Source organism: Podarcis bocagei, assembly GCF_964188305.1.
Source record: "Podarcis bocagei genome assembly, chromosome: W".
In the NCBI taxonomy this organism is placed as follows: domain Eukaryota; kingdom Metazoa; phylum Chordata; class Lepidosauria; order Squamata; family Lacertidae; genus Podarcis; species Podarcis bocagei.
This window is the reverse complement of record NC_138131.1, coordinates 87,471,487-87,486,276: the sequence shown is the minus strand read 5'-3', so window position 1 is coordinate 87,486,276 and position 14,790 is coordinate 87,471,487. Positions and strand designations below refer to the sequence as shown.

The 14,790-nt window shown below is 41.4% G+C and overlaps 1 long non-coding RNA gene across 1 annotated transcript; it reads left to right on the top strand.

Moving 5' to 3' along the window:
- Nucleotides 1-10,551: 10,551 nt before the first annotated feature.
- On the top strand, nt 10,552-14,543 carry LOC308578001. The gene is made up of 3 exons (XR_014003808.1): nt 10,552-10,729; nt 13,525-13,665; nt 14,443-14,543. It is a non-coding gene; the product is annotated as an uncharacterized lncRNA (long non-coding RNA).
- The last annotated feature ends 247 nt before the right edge of the window (nt 14,544-14,790 follow it).

Genomic DNA, 14,790 nt, shown 5'->3' with positions numbered 1-14,790 from the left:
ACGGATTGTGGGCTACCATGGTTTCCATATGGTCGATTGTCGCAGATATGCTGACATTATTATCAGGAATAAACATGCAACAGTGAGAATGAACAAGCGCACAAACTCCTCCTTTTGAAGCTAAAATCACATTCAAAGTATAACGATTCTGTAAAACCACTTCTCTCATTGCAGACACCTCCTGGTTGAGTTCCTTCAAAGCTTTTATGGTATCATTGAATAATCCTTCAGTCCAATTTGCTAGCCGATGGAGGTCCCTATAGTTCATTGCTGCACCCACCGAGGGCAGCAAGGCCCGAGAGACCTGGGTACCGATATATTGATTTATGGGTGAATTTACCTCCCGACGATTTCGTAGTCTAAGAGAAGATGGTAACTTATCAACCTTATACAACAACGGAACCACGAGACCCAATGTACATGTGCCTGTGAGGTTTCGAGGAATGGCTTTGTATGCTTTTTCGCCACAAAGCAACCATAACTCTCTTTGGAGTAAATAGCTGATATTACTACTCTGTTGGGACCAATTAAAGGCTTCAGTAAATAAGGAACTGATATGAAATTGCTCATCTGTGGCATTTGCTAAGCCAGGGATAGAAGAATTCAGACTCCAATTTGCATGGTAGGTTTCTTTCCTAGTTTTTAGCCATGCACTGGTATCGCTTCTAAAGCACTGAGATTGGTCACTGTATGTTCCTGTAAGAGAACAAGAGCTATTAAACATGAATTTCAATGTATATTGACAGTTTGGATATATGCCCCATGATTCTTTCCCCTCTTTAATTTGAAAACAAATGGGGGCAGGCTCATGGAGGGTCAATTGTACTGGAGGCCAAAAAGTTTGCTTAGGGGATATAATATCAGTAAATTGAAAAGATCCATTGACAGGCACGCCATGAAGCATTATGCCTGAATGACTGGCAAAGGGCGGCATGTGCATACATAACCAACATTTAGAAGCATGCAATAAACTGGTAAACTTAATCATATCTTGTACAAAAATATTATTCCTCCATATCTTATGATAATTTTCTCCCCTAAAAGTCTTATTCAACAATGCTGTTCTTATAGTTCGAGAGTGGCTGAGCCGTGGATACTGCCAGCCAGAGTAGGATTCAGGCGACAGCTGCTTGCCAGCCGATAAGGTGAAATATGGTGGCTGCAACTGGATTGTGTCGTCTGCTTCTCATCCTTGTATAATGATGCAGCAAAAGATGGCAAGGCAAATGGTTAGGAAGGCACTTCTGTAGTTGAAGGGACTCGCCATGGCCGCACGCATCGAGCTGGAACCCACAAAGGCTTGTCCTCGACGTCCACTGCCGCGTACCCTCGTCCCCACGTGATCAGCGGAACAGGTCCATGCCACGCGGGATCAGGCAAGCGTCGGTACACCACCAAGGGGCGGGGGAGTGCCTCCTCCTTCCTAAAATGCAATTCCGCGGGAGTATGGGTCCTATTATGTGGATATAAAAGATGGTTAAGTACAAAAAGAACTTGGTGAACAGCCGAAGGGATATCTGCCGTTGGTATGCTTCGGCCGCCAAGCTGTTTAAGCAATAGTGTTTTGAACGTCAGGTGTGCTCTTTCCACTATAGCTTGACCTGTGGAGTTAAAGGGTATGCCATGAGTTAATTTCACATTCCACAACATACAAAATTCCGAAAATGTTTTAGAAATATATGCTGGACCATTATCAGTTTTGATACGCGCAGGTTTACCCATGACTGAGAAACAGCGGATAGTGTGCTGAATGACATGCCGAGCTGTTTCCCCCCTCATGGGCGTAGCCCATATGAATCCAGAGTGGGTGTCCACCGTGAGGTGAACCTTGGAGAGTGGAGCCAACACAGGTGTGTGTGTGACATCCATCTGCCAACACGCCAATGCAGACGTGCCCCTAGGATTGACAGCATCAAAAGGAATGGCCAGCTGAGATTTAGAACAAGAAGCACATTGGGAAACTATATCCCTTGCTTGGGCCAAAGGAATAGAAAAATGCTTTGCCAATGCTTTCGCAGGAAGGTGAAAGGTGTTATGACCTAGTATAGGGTCAGAAAAGAGAGAAAAGGTAGAAATGTCCCTCAGAGCCACATCTGCTCTTGCATTGCCCTCTGCTAAATACCCTGGGTGTGATGTGTGGGAGCGAAGATGTGCAACATAATAAGATAACTCTCTGTGCTGAAGTAAGGCCTGCAGGCCAAGAAACAAGGAAAACAAGTCAGAATCCAAGGAAGGAGTTATATAAGATATTGGTAAACTAGCAAAAAGGCGATATACATACTGAGTATCCACAATAAGATTGAAAGGTTGAGTAGGAAAGGATTGAAAGGCAAGAATCACAGCTGCTAGCTCAGCTCACTGGGCAGAAGACTGTGGAGGGGTATATAAACATTTCCATTTTCCTCCCTCCTCCCATGTCACCACCCCCCTACTTCTTGTTCTATCCATGAAGAGGGTTAGTGCAGAGGGGAGAGGTGTGAGAGACAAGGGGGTAGCCAAACATAGGTGACCTGTGTCAGAAATGTCAAACGGTCATCCTTTGGAGGGTTAAAAATGATGACACCTATAAAATCAGCTAAAGCAATTTGCACGTGAACGTCCTTTGATAACAATGTCTGATGTGGATTCAATTACTGAATAAATGTTCTTCGGTGGGGTATGTGGTAGATGTAACCATTCTATAATGCAGATAGTCTTCTTCTTGTTCCGCCTGAGCATATAAAATTCCTGTTGGCAACGATGTAGCAAATACGGCCAGGTGCAGCTCGTGTGCAGCACCTCTAGGTGGCGCATGTGGAAAGGTTTCAATGCTTCACCCACAAAATGTTGACAAAGTGTAGGGGAGTTCCGCATGCCTTGAGGACAATCCACTGATAACGTTGCGAATCGTGATATACTGGCAATGTAAAAGCAAACTGTTCCTTGTCTGCTGGAGCCAGTGGGATGAAGATGGTTCAATGTGGCCGAAAGTCAATTGTTCAGAGATAAGCTGTTCAGAAACAGGATGGTGCCATTGCTGCGGATTTTTCTTTTGGTGGAGGCCACCGTTCTACCCACACTGAGGTATCGGTGATCCTGGTTCGCCACGCTGGAAACGTTGTATCGGTGGCTACAGGCTGGTTTTCATTGAGCGCTGCTGCTAGCAGATGAATCTTGTGGGTGGCTGTATCACCAGACTGACAAATGCGAAGCATGGCTGCTGTGTCTGTGGCAGGATTGTGTATTATCGGTCTTAACGCAACCTTACAATCCTCTTTGGCATATTCAAAGGCCAATTGTTTGATAATTATTTGTTTGGCTTCAGGATTTTCAATTTGTCTACTCACTGCTGTAATCAGCCTGTCCATAAAGGAAGAATATGATTCTCTTGCCTCTTGCCTGATTGAACCCCACCTTGATTGAATACTGGTGGGTTCTGGGATTTTTCTCATTGCTTGTTGAGCAGCAAGAGCAGTATCCCTCAATAAAATCTGCAGCAGTGTGGCTTGTACTGAAGCCTGAGCAAAGGGCCCACGGCCCATCATAGCATCCATCACATCTGCGAGGGTAATATTAGGATTATTCCCTCTTGCTTGTTGCAGTAAGGCAGGAGCATAACCATGACAGGCGATTTCCCATTCATGAGCAAATAATACACCAGCTGATGGAGGTAAAACTGTACGTGCCAAAAGCTTGATGTCATCTGGAACCAACAGCTGGGCTAATGTGGCTTCCAAAAGAGCCTGTGTGAATGGTGCTTGCAGTCCATTTGTCCTGACTGACAATTGGAGCTCTTTCAAGATTTTAAAGTCAAAAGGTTGGTGCTGGGCTTGAGTTCCTGCTGGAGCACCAGCAGGGGGCACAATAACAGGGAATGCCATGGTATCCTGAGATAAGGAACAGGCAAGGGCTGCACGTTGAAAGGGGGTAGCTGGTTCTGCTGCTGAAAGAGCAGGGTCATTTCCAGCCAGACCACGATATTTTTGCAGGATTGGGTCCTCTAGTGAGGAACTATAATCTGGAGGCTTGGGTTCTGGAGCTGCTGGCAGGGCAAGGATTGGAACAAACTCTAACACAGCAGACTGGATTAAAGAAGCTGGAGGTTGTGATGGCAATGCAGCCAGGGAGATATTTTTTGGTGATAAAGAGCCCATAGCGTAATGAACCTTGCACCATGCATTTAAAATCCGAGTACTGATGCTGGGGAGCTCATGAAAATGTTCACCAATCTTGTCCCAAAGTTTCAGTTCCCAAGTCCCATTTGCAATTACACCCAAGTCCCAGGGAGAATGTTCATCAATGGCCAGAATGAGCTGTATCAAATCACCCTCGGGAACTTCCAGTTTGTTGGAGGAGAGGAGAAATTTTAAGTCTTTTAAAAATTTCTGTTGGGGAGTAGTCAAAGAGCTGCCCATTTTTCAAAAATCAATATAATAGAAGGGATCGAACTCACCGGGATCTTTTTTAAAGATGTAGAGCGCTTTGCAATCCTTGCCGGACGTAGTGAGTCGATGATAACCACTGCTTGGATCAAAAATCCTCTCAGTTTCTTTTAAAATCCTCTTAGTCTGCCTCAGACTGTTTGCTTCCAGTTGCTTCTTTTTTCCCTTTTAAAAACCTCAGCCGTATCCTTTTATTCTGCCTCAGAGAGGGCACCACTTGTGGGAACCAGTTGACGGAAACCAGCCGTCATTTTGGGGTGCAAGGCAAAGAAAAAACACACACAAAGGCAAATGTCTCCATGGACGGAGGGCAAAAAAGCTCCTTCCTCTCTCTCCTCCGATTTTATTATCCTTTGTTCTCTCCAGCCGCATGGCTGCATTCCAATGTCTCACGTTACCTCATCCGGTCAAGCTTTAACCCACCCACAAACCATATAGGGTTACAGTGCCCAGAGGGGGGAACCTAACTCCTTATAGGGTCAATACATTCTAATACATTGTAAGCTCAGAGTGCTGGTCACCGAGGTCAGCAAGGCACCAGGTGGCACTACAAGCCTTTTCCATGACTTCCTGGCTCCCACAATTAAATAAGAAAAAAACCAAAGTAATGATTAAGAATATGGACCAAAGTGCAATAGAAGTAATGCAACGAGAATCAGGGATTGAAGTGGCGAAGAAGGTAAAATATCTGGGAATATGGTTAACTCCAAGAAATATTGATTTATTTCAAAACAACTATATACCGGTGTGGAACAGAATCAAAAAAGTTTTGTAAGTTTGGGGAAGGATGAAACTTTCTTTTTGGGGTAGAATCTCAACGATCAAAATGAGTGTGCTTCCAAAGATGTTATTTTTGTTCCAAATGATTCCTATAATTAGGGGGACAACGACTTTCAAAGAGTGGCAAATTCAAGATATATCTGGCAGGGCAAAAAGCCAAGAATACAATGTAAGTTATTGACAGATGCAAAGGAAAGAGGAGGCTTTGCGCTGCCAGATTTGAAATTATATTATGAAGCGTCTTGTCTCTGCTGGTTAAGGGAATGGATAAAATTAAAAAACAATAAACTGTTAGAGTTAGAAGGATTTGATAATAGATTTGGGTGACACGTGTATTTGTGGTTGGAGAAGAAGAAAAGTCACAAGGGTTTTGAGAATCACATTTTCAGGAGCTCCATAATAGAAATATGGGATAGGTGTAAAAATATATTAGAACCCAAAGTTCCACACTGGTTGTCTCCATTAGAGGTTATGAGTGTAAAGAAAATCAATATGAGAGGGAATTGGATCACTTACGGAGAGCTAATAATTAAAGAAGGGGGGAAATGGAAAATGAAGCCATATGAACAAGTAAAAGAACATGTGTTTGATTGGTTGCATTATTTTCAGGTAAATGAAATGTTTAAAAAGGATTTAAAAGAGTGGATATACGGAAAAAGAATCGAAATTTCAAATAGAGATGATAAACAATGATTATAAGATATTGTCAAAAATGTATAAAATGTTGTTGGATTGGCAAACGATGGACGAGGAGGTAAAGTCGGTTATGATACATTGGGCCAGAGACTTTGGTTATAATATACAATTGGCTGACTGGGAAAAATATTATGAAAATGGAAAAAGGAAAATATTATGAAAATGGTATATAGATGGTACATAACACCGGTTAAGTTAGCAAAAATGTTCAAAACATGTAATAAGTGTTGGAAATGTAAAGAAAAAGAAGGATCTTTTTTCCATATGTGGTGGGAATGTAAGAAGGTAAAGGGTTTCTGGGAAATGATATATAATGAGTTGAAGAAGATGCTTAAATACACATTTGTAAGGAAACCAGAAGCCTTTTTGTTAGGAATAACTGGAAGAGAGATAAATAGAAAGGATTACAAACTTTTCCAATACGCAGTAACAGCGGCAAGAATATTAATGGCCCAAAAATGGAAACAAGAGGAGCTACCGACCCTTGAAGAGTGGAGAATGAAACTTATGGACTATGCAGAACTGGATAAACTGACTGGGAAGATTAGATATCAATGGGATCACAAGTTCATCGAGGACTCGGGAAAGTTTACAGATTATCGGAAAAGCATATGTGACGAACAGACAACGCTAGTGGGATTTAAAGAGGCTTTGTGAAAGTTAAAGATGTATTGTAAAAAAGAAATAGAACTGAAAGGATAATATTAAATGGCAATATAAATTTAGAGAATGCATAAAAATAGAAAATATGGATTGGTGGAAAAGCTTGTGGAAGTCCAAAAAGTTGAAATTTGTGAATACTGTTTGGGATGGCGAATTTGTAAATAGGAAAATTTAATAAAAATTATTATTATTATTTAAAAAAAGAACAATTTCAGGTTAAGAACAGACCTCCGGAACGAATTAAGTACTTAACCCAAGCTACCACTGTATAATATTTTTTTAGTTTTCACAAAAAACCAAATCATTAAATTAAATAATATTTTTTTAAAAAACAACTGTATACACAATCAATGTTAATCCCACATTATGGGATTATTTGACTTGCCTCCCCTGGTTCCTTTGTATTATCATCATTCATTATCATCACTGGAGAGCCAGTGTGGTGTAGTGGTTAAGAGCGGTAGACTCATAATCTGGGGAACCGGGTTCGCGTCTCCACTCCTCCACATGCAGCTGCTGGGTGACCTTGGGCCAGTCACACTTCTCTGACGTCTCTCAGCCCCACTCACCTCACAGAGTGTTTGTTGTGGGGAAGGAAGGGAAAGGAGAATGTTAGCCGCTTTGAGATTCCTTAAAGGGAGTGAAAGGCGGGATATCAAATCCAAACTCTTCTTCTTCTTCAATAAAATCATCATCACTAATTTAAGGTTATCAGATTTTTTTTCAATGAGTCCGGGGATACTTTTCAACTTAAATGGATTTTGTATGGGGACTGATTTGTAAATCCGGGGACTGTCCTTACTCCAGAGGAGGGCAACCAAAATGGTCAAAGGCCTGGAAACGATGCCTTATGAGGAACGGCTAAGGGAGCTGGGCATGTTTAGCCTGGAGAAGAGGAGGTTAAGGGGTGATATGATAGCCATGTTCAAATATAGAAAAGTATGTCACATAGAGGAGGGAGAAAGGTTGTTTTCTGCTGCTCCAGAGAAGCGGACACGGAGCAATGGATCCAAACTACAAGAAAGAAGATTCCACCTAAACATTAGGAAGAACTTCCTGACAGTAAGAGCTGTTTGACAGTGGAATTTGCTGCCAAGGAGTGTGGTGGAGTCTCCTACTTTGGAGGTCTTTAAGCAGAGGCTTGACAACCATATGTCAGGAGTGCTCTGATGGTGTTTCCTGCTTGGCAGGGGGTTGGACTCGATGGCCCTTGTGGTCTATTCCAGCTGTATGATTCTATGATTCTACTTTAAATTTAACCATTACAGGTGGGTTTTTTTAAAAAAAATTAATCCTGCTAATGTATTAACCTGTGTGCACTGCTTTTGTCAATATGCAATAAACGTTTCCCATTCTTTTTTATATTAAAACTGGAGGCATTTTTTCAGCTGCAATGGGCCTCCGGTGTCCTGTTAGTACATTAGTTGGTACCATTTCTCGTACAGTTGATATTCCTTGCATAGATAGATTAGATAGATGATAGATAGTTAGATTAGATTAGATTAGATTAGATTAGATTAGATTAGATTAGATAGATTAGGTAGGTAGATTAGATAGATACATATATAAGAAAGGTTGGTAGATGGATAGATAGATTAGTTAGATTGATTGATTGAGTAGGTAGATAGATTCAGGCATGGCCAAACCTGGCCCTCCAGCTGTTTTGGGACTACAACTCACATTGTCCCTGACCACTGGTCCTGTTAGGTAGGGATGATGGGGGTTGGAGGGCCAAGTTGGGCCACACCTGGATTAGATGGTAGGTAGGTAGATAGATTTGATAGATAGCGTAGGTAGATAGATAGATAGATAGATAGATAGATAAGATAGGTAGGCAAGTAGATAGATAATAAGATAAAGTCGGTAGATCGATAAGGTAGGAAGGTAGGTAGGAGGCAGCCTAGGTCAAAGTTGACCCACTTATTTAAAAGTAACCATGCTGTTATACAGTGGTACCTCTGGATGCGAACGGGATCCGTTCCGGGGCCCCGTTCGCATCCTGAAGCGAACATGCTCGGGTCACAATTTGCTGCTTCCGTAGATGCGTGTGGCATCATTTTGAGTGTCTGCACGTGCGCAAGCTGCAGAACCCGGAAGTAACGCGCTCTGTTACTTCTAGGTCGCCACGGAGCACAACCCGAAAATGCTTAACCCGCAGCTACTTCAACCTGAGGTATGACTGTATTAGTAACAAAAATCTATTATCTTAAATATTTTCAGGCGGTGACCCTGGACCCCAACTTCCTGGATGCTTACATTAATCTGGGGAACGTCTTGAAGGAGGCGCGTATATTTGACAGGTAAGCAAATAGGCATAGAGCTTATATTCTATTTTTTATATAAATGTTTTTTATTGGTTTTGCGTATAATCACATTACGTCTTATATTCTCAGTTTAGTGGTTGCACCCATACCCAAACTAACTCCCATTGTTGCCTAGAGGGTTGATTTTATTTAAAGCAAACTGATTTAAATCCCAAATCCATAAGACTTGATTTAAATCCCCCTTTTACCGGAAGGTTCAGCCTTGCTGGCATCCTCTTAATATTGACAAACGGAGGCAGGTTTCCTTTTTGGAATCCTAACTTCAGAGTCTTTTCTACAGTTATATCAAAATGATTTGGTTCTGCTATATACAGCCCGATTGTGACGAAATGATGGTGAGTTTTAATAAGTGAACACTTTTTATTTGAACAACTTTTCTGCTGCACTTGATTGGAAGGAGAAAAGAAACATTTCCTTCATAACAATTTAAGCAATTTATTTCACTTAAACAGTAACATGGTAGCATATGTATCCATGTTGCTTAACTGATGTGCTGAAACATTTTTTCCCCAAGAAAAACTTGGACTGAGTTTTCGCACACATGAAAAACTTAAAACAAATAATTCTTCCCCGAATTATTTATTTATTTATTTATTTCTACCCCGCTCTCACTGGCCAGGGCCGGGCTCAGGGCGGCTAACACCAAATATAAATTACAATAAAATAGAATAGAAAAAAACCCCAGTTAATTAAAATACAGCTTAAAATGCAGCCTCATCAAGACTACAAAGGGAGGAAACATCAGCTATTCACCCAAGCCAGCTATCCATGCTGGTGCTACATGGGCCAGCAAAAAAAGCCACGGGAAAATTTATATACCAAATCCCATATAGGGTGTCAGAGTGAGTCTAAGCATAGAGCGAGTTAAAATAATCAAGCCTGGAGGTGACCATCGCATGGATCACTGGCCAGATCAGGGCGAGAAAGGTAAGGAACCAATTCCTTAATACGGCGGAGGTGGAAAAATGCCACCTTTGCTGTGGCTGCAACCTGTGCCTCCATGGAAAGAGAGGCATCGAAGGTTACACCCAAGCTCTTGACAGAAGGCTCTGGCACTAATTGCGCCCCCACAAGAGATGGGAGTTGGCCCCCCAACCCCATGTTGTCCTGACCCAGCCAGAGGACCTCTGTCTTCGAAGGATTTAACTTCAACTGGCTCCCACGCAGCCACCCAGCCACGGCTTCCAAGCATCTGGTCAGTGTGTCTGGGGCCGAGTCCATTGACAGATAAAGTTGGGTGTCATCAGCATATTGACGACAACTCAGCCCTAAACTCCGGACAATCTGGGCAAGGGGGCGCATAAAGATATTGAAAAGCATCTGGGAAAGGATTGTGCCCTGCGGCACTCCACACAACAAGGAGTGCCGCAGCGACAACTCCCTCCCTAGCGCCACCCTCTGTCCCCGACCTGAGATAAAGGAGCACAGCCATTGTCTGACTGTGCCCTGAATCCCCACGTTGGCAAGGCGGTGGTCCAAAAGTTTGTGATCGACCATGTCGAAGGCCGCTAACAAATCTAAAAGAATCAGCAGTCCCGGCCCGCCTCGATCCTCTTAATCGTCCTCCCAAAGCATTTTATTTTTTAAAAAACAGATTTTTATCCACCCTGGTGACAATGAAACTGAACCAGTCCTTGATCTCATTTCAGAGCCATCGCAGCCTACCTACGGGCCCTGAGCCTGAGTCCCAACCACGCTGTTGTCCACGGCAACCTGGCATGTGTGTATTACGAACAGGGGCTGATCGATCTGGCAATCGATACCTACAAGAGGGCCATTGAGCTCCAGCCCCACTTCCCTGACGCCTACTGCAACCTGGCCAACGCGCTGAAAGAGAAAGGCAGCGTAAGAAACTGGTCCCTTTTGCCTTGGGGTGGGGGGAACATCTATATAAAAGATGTTTTATAGATGGTACTTAACACCTGCCAAAATAGCTAAAATGTATAAAACAAAAAAACTGTGCTGGAGGTGCAGTAAAGAAGAAGGGACACTTATACATTTCTGGTGGGCCTGTGAAAAAAAAATACAGAAACTTTCCTATTAGGCAGTGGTGTCCAAACTTTTTTCAAAGAGGGCCAGATTTGATGAAGTGAAGGGCCATAAGGGCCGACCAAAGTTGTTTACTTTTTTTAAGGATTGAAGTTGTTGAGCTCTTTTCTTAGGGTTTAAATTGTTGAACTTTTTTTAGGATTGAAGTTGTTTAGCTTTTTCTTAGGCTTTTACCCCATGCTGAATTGGCCAGATTAACAGAGACAATTAGGGCACAACCCAGACAAGAATTCCAAAAGGAATGGGGAAAATGCAGAGAATACTTTACCAAACAGTGCCCCAAAATATACACTTGGACTTGTTTCAATTAATTTCTACAGGAGACTTTGTGGTTTAAGTCATAATTAGGAAAAATTGTAATAATCCCATACAAAAGAAATAGTATACAAGAGGTAAATAAGGCGGCCATTTAACAGAATAAAGTCTTTTATTTTTATGTTATGTTTTCTTTGTGTAAGGGGATAGGAGTTTAATTTTGATAATTAGTCAATGGTGGTGGGTCTGTTTGTATGTATGAGTTGTTGTGGACTATGTTATAAATAAAATAAAAATTAAAAAAAGAAAATGAAACCGGTCCCTTTTGCTTTCTGTATGTCAGAGGGTTTGCTGAAAAAAGCCTTCCGGATGATGGTGACCTCGAAATTGGGCTCTTTGGGGGGGGGGGATTTGGGGTACAGAACCTAGAAGAAGTCCTCTTTTATTTTTTCCTTTGTCATATCGTCACATACAACTTTGCTCATACCAAGCGTCGACTCCCCTCCCCCTTCCCCCGCTCCCACTCCCTGGCTTTCTTAAGCAGTCACGATCCTCTTAGCATTTCTATATCACCCTTTAAAAATTGTCCAGTAGCACCTGATGATGATGATGATAATAATAATAATAATAAAAATAATAATAATAATAATAATAATAATAATAATAATAAAATTTATACCCCGCCTATCTGGCTGGGTTTCCCCAGCCACTCTTGGCGACAAAATATTAAAATACAATAGTCCGTCAAACATTAAAAGCTTCCCTAAACAGGGCTTGCTAAACTTGGCTTCTTCTTGGTATAATTTTTTGTATGCAGGTCCAATTCTTCAGATACAAAAGCTTCTACCAAGACCAAACTGAGTTGGTCTGCAATGTGCTACTGGACAATTTATATATTTTTTATATATTTCAACTGCGTTAGACCACCACAGCTGCCTACCTGAACATATATCGCCCTATTTACCTTCTTACTCTACTTAAAACAATTTACTTTAGCATTTGTAAATCACTTTCAAAAATTAGCCTCTGGTTTTTTTAATAACAGTATATTTAAAGATCTTTTTCAATTCTTTGTAAATCATATCCCAGTAGACTTTGACTTTAGTGCACATCCACCACCTATGGACGAAATTCCCTTCCTTCTCCTTGCATTTCTAGCGTGCCTTATCTTGAGTTATATATATTTTAGCAAGTTTAGTCGGCGTCAAATACCACCTATACGTCACCTTCATTAAATTTTTAATTAGTGCTGTACATTCAATAAATTGTTTTTGCCCATAATCTTTCCCACTTATCTAATTCAATGTTATGACCAAAATCTTGAGCCCATTTAATCATAACCGACTTAACTTCTTCATCCTTTGTATGCCATTCTTATACGTTTTTGGCAATGATTTTCTTTTACTATCTAGCAACTCTGTCTCTTAATTTTGATTTAGTATGACCAAAACCATTTCCCTTACTGTCTTCCTTAAATACATCTTGCAAAAGACGGTAAGTGTGCGGGAAAGAGAGTTTGAATCGGATTAGTCTGCTCTTGTATTTATGTTCCCCTAAACCAAGCATGTCCAAAGTCCACTTTGGGGGCCTTCCACCCATCTCTCCTAGATATCAAAATGCATTGGTTTTGTCATATTTCCTGCTATCCTGCCAAAGAATTTAAATTTTCCCAATGTTCTTTTAGACCAGGCATGTCCAAAGTCCAGTTCAGGGGCCTAATCTGGCCCTCTGGTCGATTTAATCCGGCCCTCGTGGCGGTTTATTTACTAGGGCAAAACTTCCCCCCAAAAAGCTCAAGAACTTTAATCCTAAAAAAAGGTCAGCACCTCTGGGGTCAAATCCTTAAAAAAGGCTCAACAATTGTGGGGTTTTACTGTTAATATGCTTCTTCTTAATTGCATTTCACTATTAATATACTTCTTAATTGTATTTCAGTTCAACAATGACTTTGATAAAATACATCTTTTGTGACGTGCAGAAGGCTTGAGTTACCTATGAGGTGCAACAGTTACCATATAGCATATATTCAATATAAAAAACAGCAACAATTGGTTGTTGACAAAGGACAGCTGGCATATATATATAAAAGATATTAACTGATATGCATGCCATTCCAGATATAGCTATATAATCTCTACTGTTGGTAAGAGAAGAACTTTGGAGCAGGCATTTTCAAAAAAAGAGTTTTTTATGAACCGCTCTAATACCAAGTTACCGTCAGGAGCTGAGGGGCCGTATCAAACCTCAATCCAGCCATCACATCACAGAGCAGCCTTTTGGGCTCCTGTGAAAGACATACTAATATTCGTGTAAAAACTCTGTTTTGTGTTTCGAAGGTTGCCGAAGCCGAGGAATGCTACAATACAGCTCTCCGTTTATGTCCGACTCACGCGGATTCTCTTAATAACCTGGCGAACATCAAGCGAGAACAAGGGAATATCGAGGAGGCTGTCCGCCTCTACCGGAAAGCTCTTGAGGTACGTGCGTGGAGAATTACAACAATTAAATTGACATATAAGGGTTAGGCATGCGTACCCTGGACTCCTAGTCTGGGTCTTTTTAAAAATCGCCGATCAAATTTTTCTTGATCAATAACGGAAATAATGGTGAAGAAGTGAAAGTGAAGTAGCATTTTGAGGCTCGACAAAGCATGGTCCGATAAGTCCCTTTTGGAAGGAAGAGGGTCTGTCCCCCTTTTTATATTCCTAGGCCTCCTGGAATGACCAAAAATCTGCTTTTTCATCAGAAGAACAATGCAAGGTGTTAAGGAACGGTACAGAAATTGAAATAAAAGCTGGGCACATGCTGTTCTCTGTGTCGGCTGAGCTTGATCCCCTGACAGTCTTATTTTCTAACAGTATTTCCTATGCGTACGAAAAAGGCAGTTCATAGGCCCATTATTATTATTATTATTATTATTATTATTATTATTATTATTATTATTATTATTATTATTATCATTACCACAAATCATTCCAAACGGTGATTTATTTTGCAGCCAGCCCCTGCCACATTTGAGCATCAAAGAGGGGCTCTTTAAAATATGGCATTGGTCATTTGACAGTCTGATCTCCCAACAGTATTTCCTATGCATGCTAAAAAGGCAGTCCATAGGTTCCTCCTCCTCCTTAATTTTTGCAAGTCAATCCAAATGAGGATTTATTTCACGCCCACAACCTTTGAGCCTCAAAGAGCAGCCTCCGTCTCTTTAGAATGCTTCTCAGGGAAACTAAGAGTGAGCTTCTTCCCCGCAGGTCTTCCCGGAGTTTGCAGCTGCGCATTCAAATTTAGCCAGTGTTTTGCAACAGCAGGGGAAGCTCCAGGAGGCCCTCATGCACTACAAGGAGGCCATCAGGTGAGCTTCCAAAGCCATGGGGAAAATAGATTGAAAGAGCTCCTCCTTACTGTATTTTAATCTTTTGCTGGAAGCCGCCCAGAGTGGCTGGGTATAAATAATAAATTATTGTTGCTGTTGTTAATAATTATTATTACTCCTCATGCGCTGGTCTGGTGCCTGTGGGAAAGCTCTCCTCTTGTGGATAAAGCACTTTCTCTTTTTCTTTTAGGTTTTTTTATTTTTTATTTTTATTTTTATTTTATTT